The sequence below is a fragment of the Staurois parvus genome, unplaced genomic scaffold (genome assembly GCF_062004578.1).
Source record: "Staurois parvus isolate SC_StPar_1 unplaced genomic scaffold, SC_StPar_1.0 ptg000883l, whole genome shotgun sequence".
NCBI lineage: Eukaryota > Metazoa > Chordata > Amphibia > Anura > Ranidae > Staurois > Staurois parvus.
In genome coordinates, this window is record NW_028318679.1 from 435,013 (window position 1) to 453,948 (window position 18,936).

Here is an 18,936-nt window from a genome sequence, read left to right on the forward strand (position 1 = left end):
AGTCCCTCTCCAAAGCCAAGGAGGCATGACGGTCATATTGATACTTCCTGAGGAGTTTCACTTCAGAGATCGCCCCAGGATTTCCACCACACGAGACAAGGTGATCGAGCCTCCTCCGCAACCGCTGGTAGGCGACATATCTATCAAGTTGTTTCTTCCTCCCTAGGGCCTTGAAAAACTCGCTGGCTCGCCGCTTAGTAAGCTCCCACCACTCTGACTTACTGTTGCAAAAATCCAGAAGAGTCACCTGAGCCTGGAAAAAGTCCTCGAAGGATTGTCTCACATCTTTGTCTTCCAGCAAAGTCGAATTCATCTTCCAGATGCCCCTCCCCTTCAGCGGTGCATCTGAAACATTCAAGACCACAGATAACTTAAGGTGATTGGAAAACTCCACCACCGGACACTCAGGTGCCGAAAAGGCAGAGTCCCCCTTCAAAAAAAACCTATCTATGCTGCTCTCACTATTGCCGCGCCTATATGTGTACCCTGTGCTGTCCGGGCTGCACTTAATCAGTGCGTCCACCAGACCTGCATCCCTGACCGCTGCATTGAGAAAAATGCTGTCATTGCCCAGCCTGTCAAAGGAGCCTTTCCTGTCTTTAGACCTAGTAATGGTGTTAAAGTCACCCCCAGTCACTGGCGCCTACAGAGGAGGAGTGGAGTTGCCAGTGAGACGGTCGGAGCCTGGATCCAAGAGAGAGCCGGGAGAAGGACGCCTCGTGGTTTCCTCTGGCGTCTCGTGGCGGCTTCGGAGGAGGAGTAGGGTTGCCAGGGAGACGCCAGTGAGACGGTCGAGGCATTGGAGCGGCGCTGACACGTGGGGAGCCGCGGAGGAGTTCTGGGAGCTCCGAGTGTGAGAGAGAGAGAGATTGCCCGGCATCTGAGCAAGAGGGTGAAGAGGTGGAGGGTAAATAACATATTGCCCCCACAATATACTAGAATATCCTCAGCGGCTTACCGTTGTCCTGTCTCCTCTATCCATCGTCCTGTCTCCTCTATCTACCCCCACCTCTATACTACCTACATACCATACTATACCAGCTCTACAGTCTAACAGTTTCATATTACCACCTTCTCAATACGGCTAAACCCTCCAACTTCCATATTACTCCTGTCTCTGTTATACTATCAACCTGTGTTGTATACTGTGCTGTATACCACCTTCAATCTAAGGAGACATGTGAGGAGAAGATAAGCCATATGAGTTATATGAGACCCCTAGGAATCCCTTCAAGAGGATACTAGAGGACACAATTACAGAGGAGGAACGCTTCTGGAGTGAAGTTCCAACGTGGAGGGTGAGTGATGACCGTGGGTTTGCCTGCAGGTCCTCTTTAACACTCTTTATACATTGGACTTGTATATTAGACTTTTATATACACTGAGTTTTCGTACTAGATTCCTATGTGCCTATAATAAGACATTGCATTAAATATTCAATCTGAAAAATAAAGGAAAAAAAAAAAGGAGATTCCTAGGGCGGGTCTGAAGACTGGGAGGAGTAAGAGAACAGGAGTTCCTTGAAATAAGAGTAAAAAGTCTCAAAAACAACATGAAAGGTAAAAATACCAAAGGGAGCGGGCCTAAGAACACCCAAACTGGTACGATTAAGAAGTATGTGTCACAAGGAAATGTTACCCCAGAAAGAACCCAGGGAATAAGTGAAAAAAGTGATTTGGAAATAAGCTTGGATAATAGCCCGAGACTTTCCCTGGGCCCAGTATATAATAGTCAAATGGAAGGCATGGAACCGAGAGATCTTGAAAGAGATTTGCAAATACCTAATAAAAAAGAATGGCGGAAATGTTTAAAGGCTTGGAAAAATCAATAAAGCAAGAGATGGGGATGATCCGCGAAGACTTGGGACAATTGTTAACTAGGGTGGAGGAAATAGAGGAGAAGGTTCATGCCCATGCCATCCCAAAATTAGAGAAGTGGATAACGGAAGATAGAAAAGAACAAAAGAGATTACTTTATATGATGGAAGAACAACAAAATAGAGAAAGGAGAAATAATCTCAGAGTAAGAGGAGTCCCGGAACTGACACAGGGGGAAGATTTAAAAGAGCTAACCGCCAAAATTTTGATCTCCATAATGGATAAATCGGACGAGGAGATGCTTAAATTGGATGAAGTATATAGGATTGGGAAGTATCAACAAGAAAAAGGGGTAGAAAAACCAAGGGATATAATTGTTAAACTCCATAACTACGGAGATAGAGAAGAGATATGGAAAAAGATTAAAGGAAGAACAAATATTACATACGAAGGAAAAAGTATTCAAATTTTTGCAGATTTAACAGCAGAGACTCTGAGAAGAAAGAGATCACTGAAACCCCTTCTAGAAGTGATGAAAAAACATAATGTGAAATACAGATGGGGCCGGGACATAAGTTTAATTGGGTGGAGGGATGGGACTACAGCTATATTAAGATCTCCGGAAGATATGGAAGACTTTTGTGATAAATTTGGACTGCAGAGACAAGAGATACCTGGTTGGGAAGTGGGGGAGGGAGAGGTGGACAGCTGTGGGTCAAGAAAGTGGCAGCTGGTTAAAGAGGAAATAGAGAAATAATAGATAAGGGGACACCGGGGAGGAGGGGGGGGAAGGTGAGCGGTCATGGTCAGAGTCGAACCCCTATAGAGGGATCAGAGGTGGAAAATGATCCGAAGGCATAGGAGGCCTGGGGGGGATGGGGAGGTGGTAGGTTGGGGGAGGGGGAGATCTCAGGGGGGGAGGTTTTGGGAGGACGGGGTTTTTAGGGGCAACACTCTGCATAATGGAAGAGAAAGAGATAGGAAAAGAGAGAAAGGATAAGATATGATAGATGGAAGATCTCCGATTTATAACTTATAATGTAAAGGGATTGAACTGTCCTGGGAAGAGATTTAAATTATTTAAGGAGCTACAGCATAGGGAGGCTTCGGTGGTATTTCTGCAGGAGACACACCTAGAGATTAAGTCAAATATAAAGTTGCACTCTAGAAATTACGCAACATGGTTTTACGCGGATTCCCCAATCAAGAGAGCTAAGGGAGTAGCAATAGGGATTGCAAAAAATGTAAGGCTGGAGATAGACGAGAGAGAGGCAGATCCTGAGGGGAGATTTCTGTTCTTAAAGGGTAGATTACAAGAGCAAGAATGTACAATTGTAAATATCTACTGCCCAAATAAAAGACCAGAAGTTTTTCTGAAGGGTGTCCTGAGAAAACTGATGGCCTTTAAGAAGGGACGTTTGATAGTGGCAGGGGATTTAAATTTTTGTATGGACCCACAAATGGATACGACATCTTCTGTGCAAAGAGAGGGAGGTAGAGCTCTGAGAATCCTGAAGAGGGTGATCCATGAGTGTCAACTGGTGGATATTTGGAGAGTGATTCATGGAAAAGAGAGAGATTATACCTTCTTCTCCAAAGCACACGAGATGTACTCCAGATTGGATTATATATTAGTAGATCATCAGCTTATAGATTTGGTGGATAAAGTAGAGATAGAGGCGATGTCTTTTTCGGATCATGCCCCTGTTTCACTGAAAATGAGGTGGAGAAGACGATTGACAGGTGGGATAGGTTGGAAGTTGAACGAGGCTCTCCTCCTGCATCAGGAGGTGGATCGAAAAATTAGAGAAGAGATTGAAAGATACTTTCAAGAAAATGAGACAGGGGAGGTGTCGGTGGCTACAGTGTGGGAGTCCCATAAGGCTTATATAAGAGGTATCCTGATTGCGTCCGGGGCAAAAAAGAAAAGGGAAAGAAGAGAAAAAGTTACTGGGCTGTTAAAATAGCTGAGTTAGAGCAGATACATAAAAATAAAAGATCAGAAAAGATAAGACAGAAGGTGATAAAAAAGAAAGACGAACTAGAGCTACTGATGGAGGAGGAAAAGAGAAGAGTCTTTAATAAAGTTGCAAGTGAGAGATATAAATGGGGAGATAAACCAGGAAAATATTTAATGAGAGCTCTGAGGAAAAAAAAAAATAGGAATTATATAGAGAAAATAAAAAACTCCAAGGGGGAAATGGTTTACTCTACTAAAGAGATCATTGAGGTGTTTAAAGAATATTACAGCAAGCTATATAATATTGCCTCCCAAGACCCAGTAAATATAAACGGAAATGAGAGGAGAAAAGAAGGGAATATTTAAAAAATGCAGGACTACCGAAGTTAAGTTATGATCAACTGAATTCCCTTGAGTTGGAAATTACACAGGAAGAAATAATAAGAGCATTAAAGAATACTTCGACGGGGAAAAGCCCGGGCCCAGATGGCTACACAGTGAGATACTATAAAAAATACAGTGACCTGTTAATACCCAAACTGAAGAAATATATGAATGCCCTGGGAGGAGAGATGGAGGTGAGATGGGAATCTATACAGGCCCAAGTGGTGTTGATACAAAAGGAGGAGAAGGATCCCTCTCAGTGCTCTAGCTATAGACCGATATCACTCTTGAACATAGACACCAAACTATATGCAAAGGTCCTAGCAAATAGATTAAAAGATCTTATGCCAGAATGGATCCAGGGGGACCAGGTGGGTTTTGTCCCAGGGAGGGAGGGCAGAGATAATGGCCTAAGAACGCTGTTGCTTATCAAAAAAGCTAGGAAGGGGAAAACCCCGGTAATAGTACTTTCGATCGATGCTGAAAAGGCATTCGATAGAGTAGATTGGAGTTTTATGATGGATACCCTGGAAACTCTAGGAATAGGAGTAAGAATGAGAGAGTGGATAGGAAAGCTGTATAGAGAGCCCTCAGCGATAGTAATGGTTAATGGTGAGAGGTCGGAACCGATTAGAATGTCAAATGGAACTAGACAGGGATGTCCATTATCTCCATTGCTGTATATATTGGCATTAGAACCATTATTGGCAACTATTAGGAAGAATTTAGATATAAAAGGAGTGCAGATTGGGGAAGTCGAACATAAAGTAGCGGCCTATGCGGATGACCTATTGTTTTATGTGGGAAATCCTAGGATAACACTCCCAAATCTAATGAAGAGCTTAAAGGATTATGGGGAGCTATCAAACTTGAAAATCAATCCAACTAAAACTGAGATCTTAAATGTAAACCTTTCAAACAGTGAAAAAGAAAAAATACAAAAAGAATTCCCCTTCATATGGAAAAACAGAGAGATAAAGTATTTGGGGGTGAAACTTTCTGCTTCATGTACAAACCTGTATAAATTAAATTATATCCCACTCTTAAATGAGATTAAGAAGGAATTAAGGAGATTCGAGGGAGGTAACCCATCCTGGATAGGCCGTATAAACCTGATAAAAATGATAATCGGACCAAAAATCCTCTATAAATTTCAGATGATTCCAATCAAAATTCCGGAGGTCTTTTTTAAAGTAATAAAAAAGATGTTAACAAAATATATATGGAAAAATAAAAAACCTAGAATATCATATGACTTGTTAAATAGAAATAAAGAGAGAGGAGGCTTGGGAGTGCCAGATATTAAGAGGTACTATAAAGCAGTAGTCTTAGTGAGAATTTATGATTGGACACATAATTTTGAGGGGAAAAGGTGGGTTCAGATTGAGAATGAACTAAGTGGAGTTACCTTGAATAGAATTATATGGGCACCAGCACAATATAGAGGGCTAAAAGATACCACGAGTGTTTTTACATTAAATGTTTTTAAAGTTTGGGATAATTTGCATAAATTTATGAAATGGGATTTTAACTCACAATTAATTTCACTGAGGAATACGGATTATTTTCCTCCAGGTAAGGAGGAAAGTACAGGGAAATGGATTAGAAAAGAAGATATCCAACTGAGAGACATAATGGAAGGACAGGAATTGAGAACACTTGGGGATTTGAAAGGGGATAAAAGGGAACTTTTTATTAAAATAGATGAATGGAAATATCACCAATTAAAACACTTTGTCAGAAACCTCCCAAAACCGTTGAGATCGAGAGAGGATTGGAATCTGTTTGAGAGGTTGTTAGAAACACGAGGTGACGGGAGGCGAGGCACTGCAAAAATTTATAAAACCCTCACTGAGTTAGACACTTACACAAAACCAATGTACTGTATATAGGTAAATGGGAAAGAGATTTGGGAATAGAGATAGATGAGGATAAACAAAGGAAAATATATAGATTAATACACGAGAATATAAGTATGAGAGAGGTGGAGGTAAATTATAAGTGTTTAACGAGATGGCACATTACACCGAATGTTGAGTATAAGATATGTGGGGAAAATTCACTAGAGTGCTGGAGGGGATGTGGAAAAATAGGCACATTATATCATATATGGTGGGAGTGCCCAAAGATTCAATGTTTCTGGGAGATAATTGTCCAATTAATTGAGAATATCTCCGGGATAAAGATAGGACTGGACCCAGCAGTATGTCTACTACATAGTACAGAGTTATCAGTAAATAAGTACAAGGTTTCGGGTATATGGTGCTATCTAAATGCGGCCTAGGGGTTGATACCTAAGTTTTGGCATAGACCAGAGGTGCCTAAGATAGAGGATTGGGTGGAAAGAACTACTCAAATTTGTAAGATGGAGAGACTGTGTTATATGCAGGAAGACAGGATGGGGTTGTTCTATAAGAGGTGGAGAACATGGGAAGAATACATGGAGAAATATATGAAGTAACTATGTGAGAAAGATAGAAGGACTTACATACCCTATATTCGCGTATGAAGAGGGATAATCGAATTATGCAGAGTGGGGGGGTTTATATGGGGGGTGGGGTTTTTTTTTAAACTCGGGCGGGGGGGAAATTAGATTGAGGGGGGGCGGTAAATGGGAATAAAGATAGTTAGAAATGTTATTAAAAGATATGTAAATTTGTATGAGAATAATAATGAAATGTGCAATATATATGGAAAATAAATAAAATTTAAATAAAAAAAAAAAAGTTAAAGTCACCCCCAAAGACAACCTGCCGGGCCGTAAAAAGGAAAGGCTTAATCTTTGTAAAGAGGCATTTCCTTTCCCACTTGGACTGCGGGCCATAGATATTAATCAAACGCAGGTCCTGCCCCTTCACAGAGATGTCCAGGACCATGCACCTTCCAATCTCCACCTCAATAACCCGCCAGCATGTTACCATACTGGTAAAAAGGACCGCAACCCCACTGTAAGGCTCAGCTGCAAGAGACCAGAAGGAGGGCCCACGCCTCCACTCCCTCTTTGCCAGGTGTATGTCAGCAAGGCTGTTCAGATAAGTCTCCTGCAAAAATAAAATGTCAGCATCAATTTCACTGAGCAAAAATAAGGCTAAATTACGAGCGCTCACAGACTTCAAGCTGGCAACATTAATGGTTGCCACTTTTACTGGGGCGGGAACTGCCATCAAGATGATTGAGAAGGGCATTCCTTAGCCTCAACTTCCCCTGCAACTCCTGGGGACCCTTAGAATCAATAACAACAACCTCCGCCTGATCCATGGAATCAGTACTATCCTCTCCATGGTCAGACAGAGTCCCAAACCTATTTTCTAACGCAATATCTGACAGGTCCGAAGAGCTGGAAGACCTTGCCGGAGAAAGGACCACTCTATTCCTCCTGACTCTCTTCCTCCCCCCAGCCGGTATCCACTCCTGCGCATCCCCAGCAGAAGAGGCCACCTTATTCTCCTCCTGAACCTGAGGGGATACCACCACCCTTTCAGCAGCCCTCCCACTCATACTAGCCCCCCTCCGCCCCACCGCCCTGGAGCCTCTACCCACCGCTGAGGGGTGCCCAGACTCCAACGCCTTAAAGGCACAGCTACCTCCATCCACCCCACGGGCAGCCTCCGCCAACAAGGAACCCTTGATGGGCACAATGCACACACGAAGGTTGAGGTTAGAAATGGATAGGGAAGCAGGCAACACAAGTGACGAGACAGATGACACAGACAAGGGGGGCCCAGAAGGACCTACAGACACAGGGGAAGACCCACTAGAAGAAGCCGGTACAACAGGAACAGACACAATGGGGTACTCAGCCACAGAAGCAGACCTTGTATCCAGACAGGGGGAGCTTACTAGGGGTAAAGTGGGGGCAGCCACCTGGACCACAGAAGAAGCCTCCTGAAGGGGGACAGAGTCCTCCGCATCCATCCTCAGAAGCTCCTCCGCCAGCTCACCCTGGTTGTGAAGGGCTTCCGGGCACAGGCTATAGGGATGCCCTAACACATTGCATAGGTTGCAGCGGATGATGCCGCAGCTCTTGGCTTGGTGGCCAAGCTCCTGGCACAGAGAACACCTCTGGGTAGGGCACGAAGATGAAAAATGGCCCTTGTAACCGCATCGATGGCACAACTTGGGTTGACCCTGGTAGAAAACAATTATACGATCTCTGCCAATAAAAGTAGAGGATGGGATGTGCTGTACCACATTCTCGTACACTTTAAGTCTAACATGGGTCGTCCACCCACCCGTCCAGATGCCTTTCTCGTCAAGGTCCTTACTCAAGGTGCCTAACACCTCCCCATACCTCTTCAGCCAAACCATCAAGTCAGCAGGGGGAATGGACTCATTTCTGACTAGAATTGTCACCTTCTTAGTCAGAGGCTGCCTGGATATTACTCTAGGTGACAAGCCCTCCCATTCCTTATCCCGCTTTTAAATGTGGTTGTACCTGTCCCAAAACAAATCAAGGTTCTCTGGTCTGACAAAGGATAAATCGAATTCGCCAGACCCTACGGGATTAATCAGGGCAAATACTGTATCTCCTCCACTTTAAAGCCCATCCCCAAGATTTTATCCGCCACAGAATTCCTAGAGGGGGGACTATCACCCCCAGTCCACCTCAACTGGACCACATTCCTTCTAGCAAACAAACTCCCAAAACTTGACCGCGCACCAAAGGGGGGGGGGGACCTGCAGGGGAACCCCCACCCCTCCACCACCCAGAGCGGCCACATAGCTGACCTTAGGCTGTGCACCCCCTGACACCGCCCCAGCATAAGAAACTCCAGCAACCAGGGAACCCCCAGGAGCCACACTCACCCCACCACCACCAATAACTGCTGCATCTATTTCTGGCTTAGCAGGGGCCTTAGCATGCACAGGCTGCACACCGCCCAAAGAGTCAGCTTGGCCGGCAGCCAACACACCAGCGGCCGCTGATCCTCCTACATCCCCTTCTGCAGTCTTAGGGGTAACAGACATTGAAGTAGGGACCCCCTCACCAGAAACATCAGCCTTTGTTAAGCAAACAATAGATACAATACCGTACCCGGCAGTCTTTGAAACCATGGTCTCAGCCGTTGCTGTAGGCAGACAGGGAGCCAATTCACCCTGCCCCTCACACACCTGTGTAGAGACACCGCCCTCTGCAGCCGGCCTGAGCACGAAGACAGTTTTCTCCTTAACTTTTTCCTTGGGCTTCCGCGGGGTTACATCCATCCCTTCATCATCTGAAGAATCTTCACTGAACTTGAATTTCCTTCCACCCAATGGGGACTCCAGCTCATGAATAACTTGCAAGGTACCCACATACTCTCCAGAATCTTCAGCCCCCGATTCCTGGGCCACTTGACCAGGCGTGAGCATACCGCTCACCTCCAAGGCAGATGAAGCAGGCATTTCCTCCTGCAGCAAAGATTTCCCAGCAAGCTGGCCATCCTCCTCTACAGCCACATCCATAGACTCCCCGAGCTTACTTCAGCATCCGGAGCCTTCACACCTTTCCTCATGGACATAAACCTGGCTTCGTTTGCAAACTTTTCTTTAAAGCTGCCGCTTGTCTCCTTCAACGCAGCAACCAGCAGCACTTGGTTCTTAACTTTGTCTTCCAAGACACGGACCTCGGGCTTGTGCACGGATCTTTTGTTGCTCCAAGCCTTATCACAAACGGCCTTCTTCTTCCTGAGGTCCATACGCAGCTTGGCCAACTTCTCCTCCTCCTTCGCGATACGCAGCAGCCTTGCCGCGATCTTGCTACGGTAAACCGCTAACGGCTCCCCTTTCTTGGGGCCACCACCAAGGTCTTCAAAGGATGGGGCCACATCCTGACTGATGCCTTCCAAAGACTTGGAAAGGCTGTTCCCGGGACCTCCAACCGGGCCTCGCCCAGGATCCTGCATGCTACTCGGTCAGTAGCTGGGACTTTAGGTCCTGACTTTTTGGGCCTCTGTGGAGCCCAGAGCACACTCACAGTGCAGCCACACCCTCCGCTGGTGATGATGGGGCTCACCTGCCGTGTGGGCTGCAGTACCAGTGCTGGCCAGCGGGTGCTCTCAGCAGCCAGAATCTCACACCTGCTGTCAAGCCATCACCTGAGGCTGATTGCAAGAGGTGTATTTAAGTAGGACCAGGCCTGCAATCAGTGCCTTGGTGTCTGTTCCCATGAGCCCCTGTACCTGCACCCCAGCTATTCCTGACCACTCTCCTGCCTGCTCCTTTGTACCTTGTCTGCCCGATAGTTACCGACCCGGCCTGCCTGACTACGCTTGTGTCCCCGCACATATTGTGATCTGTTGGAGGTTTGGTTTTTGCACTGTGTGTTTGGGTGTACTGTATAGTCTTAATAAATTATATTATTTTACACCATACTTGAAGCCTGCGTTTCCCTGTGTCAGTCCACACATTTCTGGTCATACCCGGATCCCTGACATAACACCAAGGCCAATGCTGACCAGAAGTGGCTGCACAGGGAAGCCATCTTGGCTTGTTGTTGGGGAAGAATGCATCTGGAGGAAGTTGTGTACTTGTCTCTGCCAGTGTTGCACATACGGTAAATAATTCAACTGTGCGAAGGATGGGTCGGGTGAAACCAGAAGTGTTTTATTAGGAATGGCTGTAACAAACACAGAAAACCCTTAATTACATGTGACTGGATATGTTCACTGTAATCACTGTCCTCTATATATTACTAAATATTTCCATATACATTAATAAGTATTTTCATATACATTAATAAACATCTTTAATTGCAATACTGAATATCTAGACCTCTGCAGATATGCTAGTGACCTATTCTGCATAACAATAGCGTATTACAATAGAGAAATCACATTCCCTGTATCTTAGCGCCAAATCACATAGCTGCAATATATATTCACATTTATGCTACAAGTAATCTGATTGTATAATAGTAACAGCGGCATTTACTAACCACCAGGGCACATGTTAAGTCCTTTTGTCCTATTTATCATGTTAAACAGCCTCCTGCTTACCTGTAACAAACACAGAAAACCATTAATTACATGTGACTGGATATGTTCACTGTAATCACTGTCCTGTAGGAAACAAAGTGTTAGACTTTTGGTTCCTACTTCTGTGTCTTCCTATTATCACAGGAAGTAGTTCTGCCCTCTTGTGATGGTACAATAAAAATGCAATCACTAGTATCTTCTATTGACAAAGATAGATTACTGTTATATTAGGTATTAGGCTTTGGATTTAAATTTTATGGGGCTGCCTATTTTCTACACCTCTTACACCAGCAATAGAAGACCGAGAGTACTGCTGTCAGATTCTGAAGAAGTATGCCAGGGATCAGCTGCTAGAGTGCATACAAGTTGCTCATTCACTAGTAGATCAGGGCACAGAGTTTTCTGAGGTGCAGCCATTGATGCAGGCTTGTGCTGAGTTGGCTTTATCTAGTACCCCTGAAAGCAGGGATGACTTTTTTCCACCATTTAGTGCAGATCAAGTAGAGTCACTGATATGGTTGTTGGAGGATGATCCAGATTGCTTCCTTGAGCATTATTCAGCTTGTCCATCACATGTGCTTGTGGATAGTATAAACACAGTGCAGTCTTTGGTCCGACAGGCTACGTGTAAGCTAAGCTTTGTTCAACCGGCATTACAGACATGGTCAGATTTGTTACACCCAGCCTCAGTCAGCTTGCAAAAACCCAGTCCTGCTTCTCATCCATTTTTTCAAAGCTCTATTCCTGCATTCCTGACAGCACCTCCAGTTCCAGCCCAGTGTACCCTGCTATCAACCACATGTCAGTACTCTGTTCCCACTCGCTGCACCTATCCTGCCTTTAACCCTGTAAAAAAAGCCCTCTGTAGCAACTGCTCCCTCCTCTGTTCCATCCTCCGGCTCTTCTCTGTCTTCAGCTGCTTCATCCGTTTACAGACCTGCATTTACTTACAGTGCTTCAGTAACTAAACCCAAGAAGAAGCGAAAATTATTTCCAACCAGTACCATCCTGCCAGTATCCAAATTGGTCAGCCTGCCGTCTGAGAACCCGCCTTCTGTTGTCCAGCCTAATGCCCTGATGCCTGATGACCCGATCCAGCCTGATGACCCGATCCAGCCTGATGACCCGATCCAGCCTGATGACCCTGTGTTCGTGATCCAGCCTGGCGCCCCAGTGCCCGCGGTCATGCCAGATGACCCGGTGCCCGCGGTCCTGCCAGATGACCCGATGCCGTGGTCCTGCCAGATGACCCGGTGTCCGCTGTCGAGCCTGATGCCCTGATGCCTGATGAGCCAGTGTACGCCACCCAGCCTGATGATCCTACCTGGCCTGATGATCCTACCCGGCCTGATGATCCTACCCGGCCTGATGACCTGGTGCCCGCTACCCAGCCTAATGATCCTATCCAGCCTGATGACCCGATGCCCATTATCCAGCCTGATGCCCCGGTGTCCGTTATCCAGCCTGATGCCCCGGTGTCCGTTATCCAGCCTGATGCCCCGGTGTCCGTTATCCAGCCTGATGCCCCGGTGTCCATTATCCAGCCTGAGGAACCGATAACTACCGCTCCGCCTGATGACCCGGTGCCCGCTGCCCAGCCTGACGTGCCTCTGTCCGCTGCCCAGACTGACATGCCTCTGTCCGCTGCCCAGACTGACATGCCTCTGTCCGCTGCCCAGACTGACATGCCTCTGTCCGCTGCCCAGACTGACATGCCTCTGTCCGCTGCCCAGACTGACATGCCTCTGTCCGCTGCCCAGACTGACATGCCTCTGTCCGCTGCCCAGACTGACATGCCTCTGTCCGCTGCCCAGACTGACATGCCTCTGTCCGCTGCCCAGACTGACATGCCTCTGTCCGCTGCCCAGACTGACATGCCTCTGTCCGCTGCCCAGACTGACATGCCTCTGTCCGCTGCCCAGACTGACATGCCTCTGTCCGCTGCCCAGACTGACATGCCTCTGTCCGCTGCCCAGACTGACATGCCTCTGTCCGCTGCCCAGACTGACATGCCTCTGTCCACTGCCCAGCCTGATGTGCCTCTGTCCGCTGCCCAGCCTGATGTGCCAGCTCCTGATGCCCAGCCTGCTTCTGGAAATCCTGTGTCCAGCAACCTGCCTTCCTGCGGTCCCCTGCAAAATGATAGGCATATCAGCAGGAGACCCAGCCAGTCAATTGATTCCGGCAGTGGGATGTCCAGCCAGTTACCGGACCCAGGCGGTGGAACATTTGGGCCATTACGGACTGTTTTGAGCATCCTGAGGCTGCTCCTTGAGGGGGGGGGGGGTACTGTCAGGAATGGAGATTTTTATTATATTGTTAGCATAGAAAGCCAGCAACACCAATTTCATACAAAATTACAAAAAGTATAAATAAATACTTACAAACATAAGCATAATACTGAACCAAAAAGTCCCAAAGTCCCTGGGAAGAGAAAACATACATGACCCGCAAAGAAACTCTGCCTTTATGGCTCATAATGTAATAAAAAGTCCAATACCTGAAAGGGAAACTCATGACCAGTGCATATGCAAACATACACAGGCCTTTATGGCAAAGGGAACAGCAGCCGCCATTCCAGACATTCAACGAAAAAAAAAAATAGGGCAATACCCACATAGGACCTATCCTGGCCACCTCATGAGCAGAAAATTTGTACAATTTCCATATAAACTGCTACTTATGGCCTTTAAGGGCTAAACAAAGCCTATACAAAACATACAAATACCTACTCACTTAAACATAATACAAAACCCTCTGAAGAAGACTAAGAAACGGAGCGGAGTGTCCGCAGCCTTTCAAAAAGGAAAATTCACCTCACAAAATCTAGGGGGGGTGAAGGAGAAGGAAATTAGGGACAGATCCCACCACCCGAGATCAGCAGGCAGCGGCCACAGGCCTGATGTTCCTACACGCCTCCATCCAGACCTTCCGCCGCCACCTGCCTTTCTCAAGGCTCCGAATCTTCCCAACCTCACCAGAGTGCCACTCACCACCACCTGGACAGGGAGGACTTTCTGCCGAATAGAGACCTGACACTGTGCATGCCATGTGTAATAACGGACTACTACATTAACTAGAATCAAGGTATCCAAATCAAAATCCCGGCGGGTATCGAATGCCCCATACACTTACTCTGCATAAGACATGCAACAGAGGAAAGGGACACCCAGAGCCTCACCCACCTGTTTATACACTTCTACGTTAAAGGGGCACTGAAGCAGGAAGTGGTCCATGCTTTCCACCTCACCCTGACACTCCGACCTCGGACAACCACGGTTATCCAGAGGACGGAACTTCAAGTTGCCCCTCACATAAAGTCTGCCATGAAAGGCGAGCCAGGCCAGGTCCCTAAACTTCAAGGGAATCCGTTCCAGATTTAACAAATGTAAACCCTCCCTCATGATATGGCCTGGGCAAACCTTCAAGGCCAACGGAGCATGGAAAGTAGACGTCACAATCCGCTCACCCAGGAGCCTCCTAGGGAGGGATCTGACCTCTCCCGCCATCACATGCCACCGCTGGAGTAACTTCAGGCATGGGGCCACGTAAGCCGGGAGCTCACCATGCTTGACCCGCAGGCTTCTCACTGGCCCGCCACTCTCCCAACTGTTCAGAAAGGGCCTAAACCAGACCCGAAAAAGTCTTACCCATGCAGGTGGTCTCTCTGCCAGCATATTATTATTATTATTATTATACAGTATTTATAAAGCGCCAATAGTTCGTTCAGCGCTGTACATTACAAAGGGGGACAGAACATGTGACAGAACAATACCAATACAACGCAAAACATGAGGGGATTGAGGGCCCTGCTCTTTCGAGCTTACAATCTAGGAGGGAGGGGATAGTGGTACAGGAGGAGATAGCTGTGGGGGATGGAGTGGTAGGAAGAGTGGAGGAGGTCGGTCAAGTTAGCAGGGGGTAGGGTAGGCTTCCCTGAAGAGATGGGTTTTCAGGGTGCGCCTAAAGGAGAGGAGAGTAGGTGATAATCTGATGGGTTGGGGCAGGGAGTTCCAGAGGATGGGTGACACCCTAGAGAAGTCCTGGAGGCGGGCATGGGAGGAGGAGACCAGGGAACTAGAGAGAAGGAGGTCTTGTGAGGAGTGGAGTGTGCGTGCTGGGCGGTACTTGGATATTAGGTCAGTGATGTAGTTCGGGGCAGTATGGTGGACGGCTTTGTACGTCAATGTTAGGATTTTGAATTTGATCCGTTGCGCAATCGGAAGCCAGTGGAGGGATTGGCAGAGGGGGGTGGCGGAAACGGAGCGGTTGGAAAGGTGAATGAGTCTGGCAGCCGTATTCAGGATCAACTGAAGCGGGGATAGCCAGCGGCGAGGCAGGCCAGTGAGGAGGGAGTTGCAGTAGTCGAGTCGTGATACGATGAGGGAGTGGATGAGCTGTTTAGTGGTTTCTGGGGTTAGGAACGCTCGTATTTTGGCGATGTTGCGGAGGTGGAGTCTGCACAAGTTTGTTAAAGATTGGACTTGGGGCTGGAAGGATAGGTTGGAGTCCAGAATTACACCAAGTACTCTGGCCTGCAGGGCGGGTTTGATATAGGCGTTGTTGGATGTGATGGAGAAGTCAATGGGGGGTGGGGTCCGGGCTGGGGGGAAGAGAAGAAACTCGGTTTTGGAGAGGTTCAGTTTAAGGAAGTGGAGCGACATCCAATCTGATATGTCGCTCAGTAGGTGTGTGATTCGGGCAGAGACCGAGGGGGTGAGGTGGGGGTTGAGAGATAGATTTGTGTGTCGTCGGCATAGAGGTGGTAGTTGAAGCCGTGAGAGTGTATGAGTTGGCCAAGGGAGGAGGTGTAGATGGAGAAGAGAAGGGGCCCAAGGACAGAGCTTTGAGGGACCCCAACAGAGAGGGGGAGTGAGGGGGAGGTGGTAGCATTATAGGCAACGCTGAAAGACCGTTGTGACAGGTAGGATTGAGAGCCAGGAGAGAGCAGAATCTCTGAGGCCGAGGGAGTGTAGTTTTTTGAGGAGGAGGAGTGGTAGACTGTGTAGAAGAAAAAGAAAAAATAGTGAAGCGCTTATATCTCATAAATAAATAAAATAAAGTGCATTCAAAAAAGAATTATTAAAAATAAATTAATGTAAATCTGATACTCCTGTGTGACAAATCTATATAATACACTCTAATACATCCCTCTGGTGGGAGAAAAAAAATAGTGCAACCGAATATATAATTAAGCTATAGTGATTCAACACACACTATAAAAACCTATTATGCCGTGCAAATAACATATTTCAATACATAACCAAATGTGAATAAATTAGTGAATATAAAATTAATTATCCACATAAAGTAGTGCCTAATTCATACACATTACATATACATCATAAGTGAAACAGAAAAAATGTCCATGCATGTGACTGTGCTTTTAGAAAACACACGTGATCTCCACTTCTAGGTGCAAGTAATCTCCTCCAAATGGCAGCAATGCCTGCTCACCTCCCCTCCTTGACCCACACAGGGCCCCAAAGCAGTTTCCACCTCAGTGGTGTATCTCCTCTGGCAGACTCCTTATTTCTCCTCCTCTCTTATTCAGACTCATAGAAAGACATAAAACTTTCCATAGTGTAGTATATTTATTAACCACTTCCAGACCGGACACTTTTACCCCCTTCCTGACCAGGGCAATTTTCAGCTTTTAGCGCTATCACACTTTGAATGACAATTGCGCGGTCATGCAACACTGTACCCAAATGAATTTTTTACCATTTTTTTGAGATAGATAAAGCTTTATTTTGGTGGTATTTATTCACCACTGGGATTTGTATTTTTTTTGCTATGTAAATGAAATGTCCAAAAATTTTGAAAAAAAGTGTTTTTTTTATAAAATTTTGCAAATAAATAATATTTCATCATAAATCTTAGCCAAAATTTATTCCGTTATCTTTTTAGTAAAAAAATCCAAATTAGTTTATAAGCAAAAATTATAATTTTTAAACATTTTTTTTTACATTTTTATATTATTATTTTTTATTTATTTTTTTTTTTTTACATACTGTCACCCTAGCAGTACAGTGTCACCATGGTGACACTGTACTACTTGTGAGGGGTGATGAAGATTTTTTTTTTTTACACCGATTGCTTTTACACCCATATAGGATGTAAAAGCAATCATTTCTCTTTTTCTCTGTGTGCATTCTTGCACTCATTGAGAAGAACTGAGTGAGCTGTGATTGGTCACAGCTTGTCACATGGTACAAGGCTTTTGTGAATAGCCTTGTACCATGTGACCTCTGTGATCATTCACAGATTTCACACATAGTAAGCAATGATGTCAGAAGTGACATCTTGCTTACTACTTTGCATGTGATCACTGATTGGCCAATCAGTGATCACATGATCGGGACCTCGTACAGAGGTCCCGTCCGACGATCGGTGTTTCACTGTGTCCGGAGGACACAGCGGGCACCGGATCGCGGTGCTGCGCGCTCCCAGGGAGCGCGCACAAGCAGGGTGCGGGGAGGCCGTTTATAGACGGCCACCCGACCCTGCAGTGCCACCTTCCGGCCATTTATATACAACGGCCGGTCGGGAAGTGGTTAAGAAAGGGTGAAGCAACAAATAATTACACTCACATGGTCCTCTTGATCAACAAGCGTTTTTACCACAACCTATGGGTAAATCTGCATGCACTGAGGAATCCAATATGGCCGCGGCGTCCGGACATGCGTCACCAGGAATGACAAACCGACGCGTTGCGTCACGTGCGTCGTGACTTCATCAGGGTTACCGCCCCCTGGTGACTCAATTGTATTTATAGGGAAAGCCTAATTGAATTCCATAGTGAGGGCGGACTTACGGCGGACATCTTGTTGAAGTCCTGCACTCACATACATAGGACTGTATTATCACGACGTCCGTGAGGACGTCGATGACGAAACGCGTAGGGCGGAGCTTGATTGATGTGACGTCATTACGTTTTTGGCTGCCAGCTACTGCGCATGTGCTGAGTAGCCAGGCTCGTTTATGTGATTGCTGTTATGCTGTTGATGCTGGTGTCGGCTGGGACACCTCTTGAGTAAGTGCAATGAACACCTAATAAAGGAATTGGTTTTTATAATATTGCACCATGAAGTCTTTCTGTTTCTCTCGAGTGCTTGGCATTTCCCCCCATGGATACGATTGAAGGTGGTCTTTTATCTATTGGAGAAGTGGATTTTCGATTAACTACAAAGTTTTTCATCCTGTTATTTCGATCGATGAGGATCGGTGTGTTGTAGAGTTTCCGTTTCTGAAGATATATTTATGGATGATCTGCCATTATATTATCAAGTTTTTTTGGTGAAATTCTTCATATTTAGACACTTTTTTTGCACAAAAGTTTTTTGCACTTAAAAGTTTTTTTATATTTTTTTGTGGTATTGGCACATATATATTTTTTTCTGGACTTATGATTTGATGATTTCTTTATATATATTTATATACGTTTACCATTTTTACCCTTTGTTTCTCTGCATGCATAACAGTGTCGACACGGAAAGAAACCGACTTGGTCAAGAAATGTGATACTCTTCTTCTTAACTGGCGGATCGAGTACATTTTTTACTAGTCTCGTCCTAAGGGAAGGCGCCTTCCTATATATAAATTTTGGATTGTCTCCCACAATTTTATTCAAATCAGGGTCAGTTTTAAGGATGGACCAATGTTTGGCAACTATTTTCTCAATTTTCTTGTGATGGACATTATAGTCTAAAATAATTGCCATTTGACTATCAAAATTTTCCTTTTTATTCTTGTCCACAATCAACAACTCCCTCTCCATGTTTTGAACTTCAATTATTCTCTTCTCTATTTCTTTTTC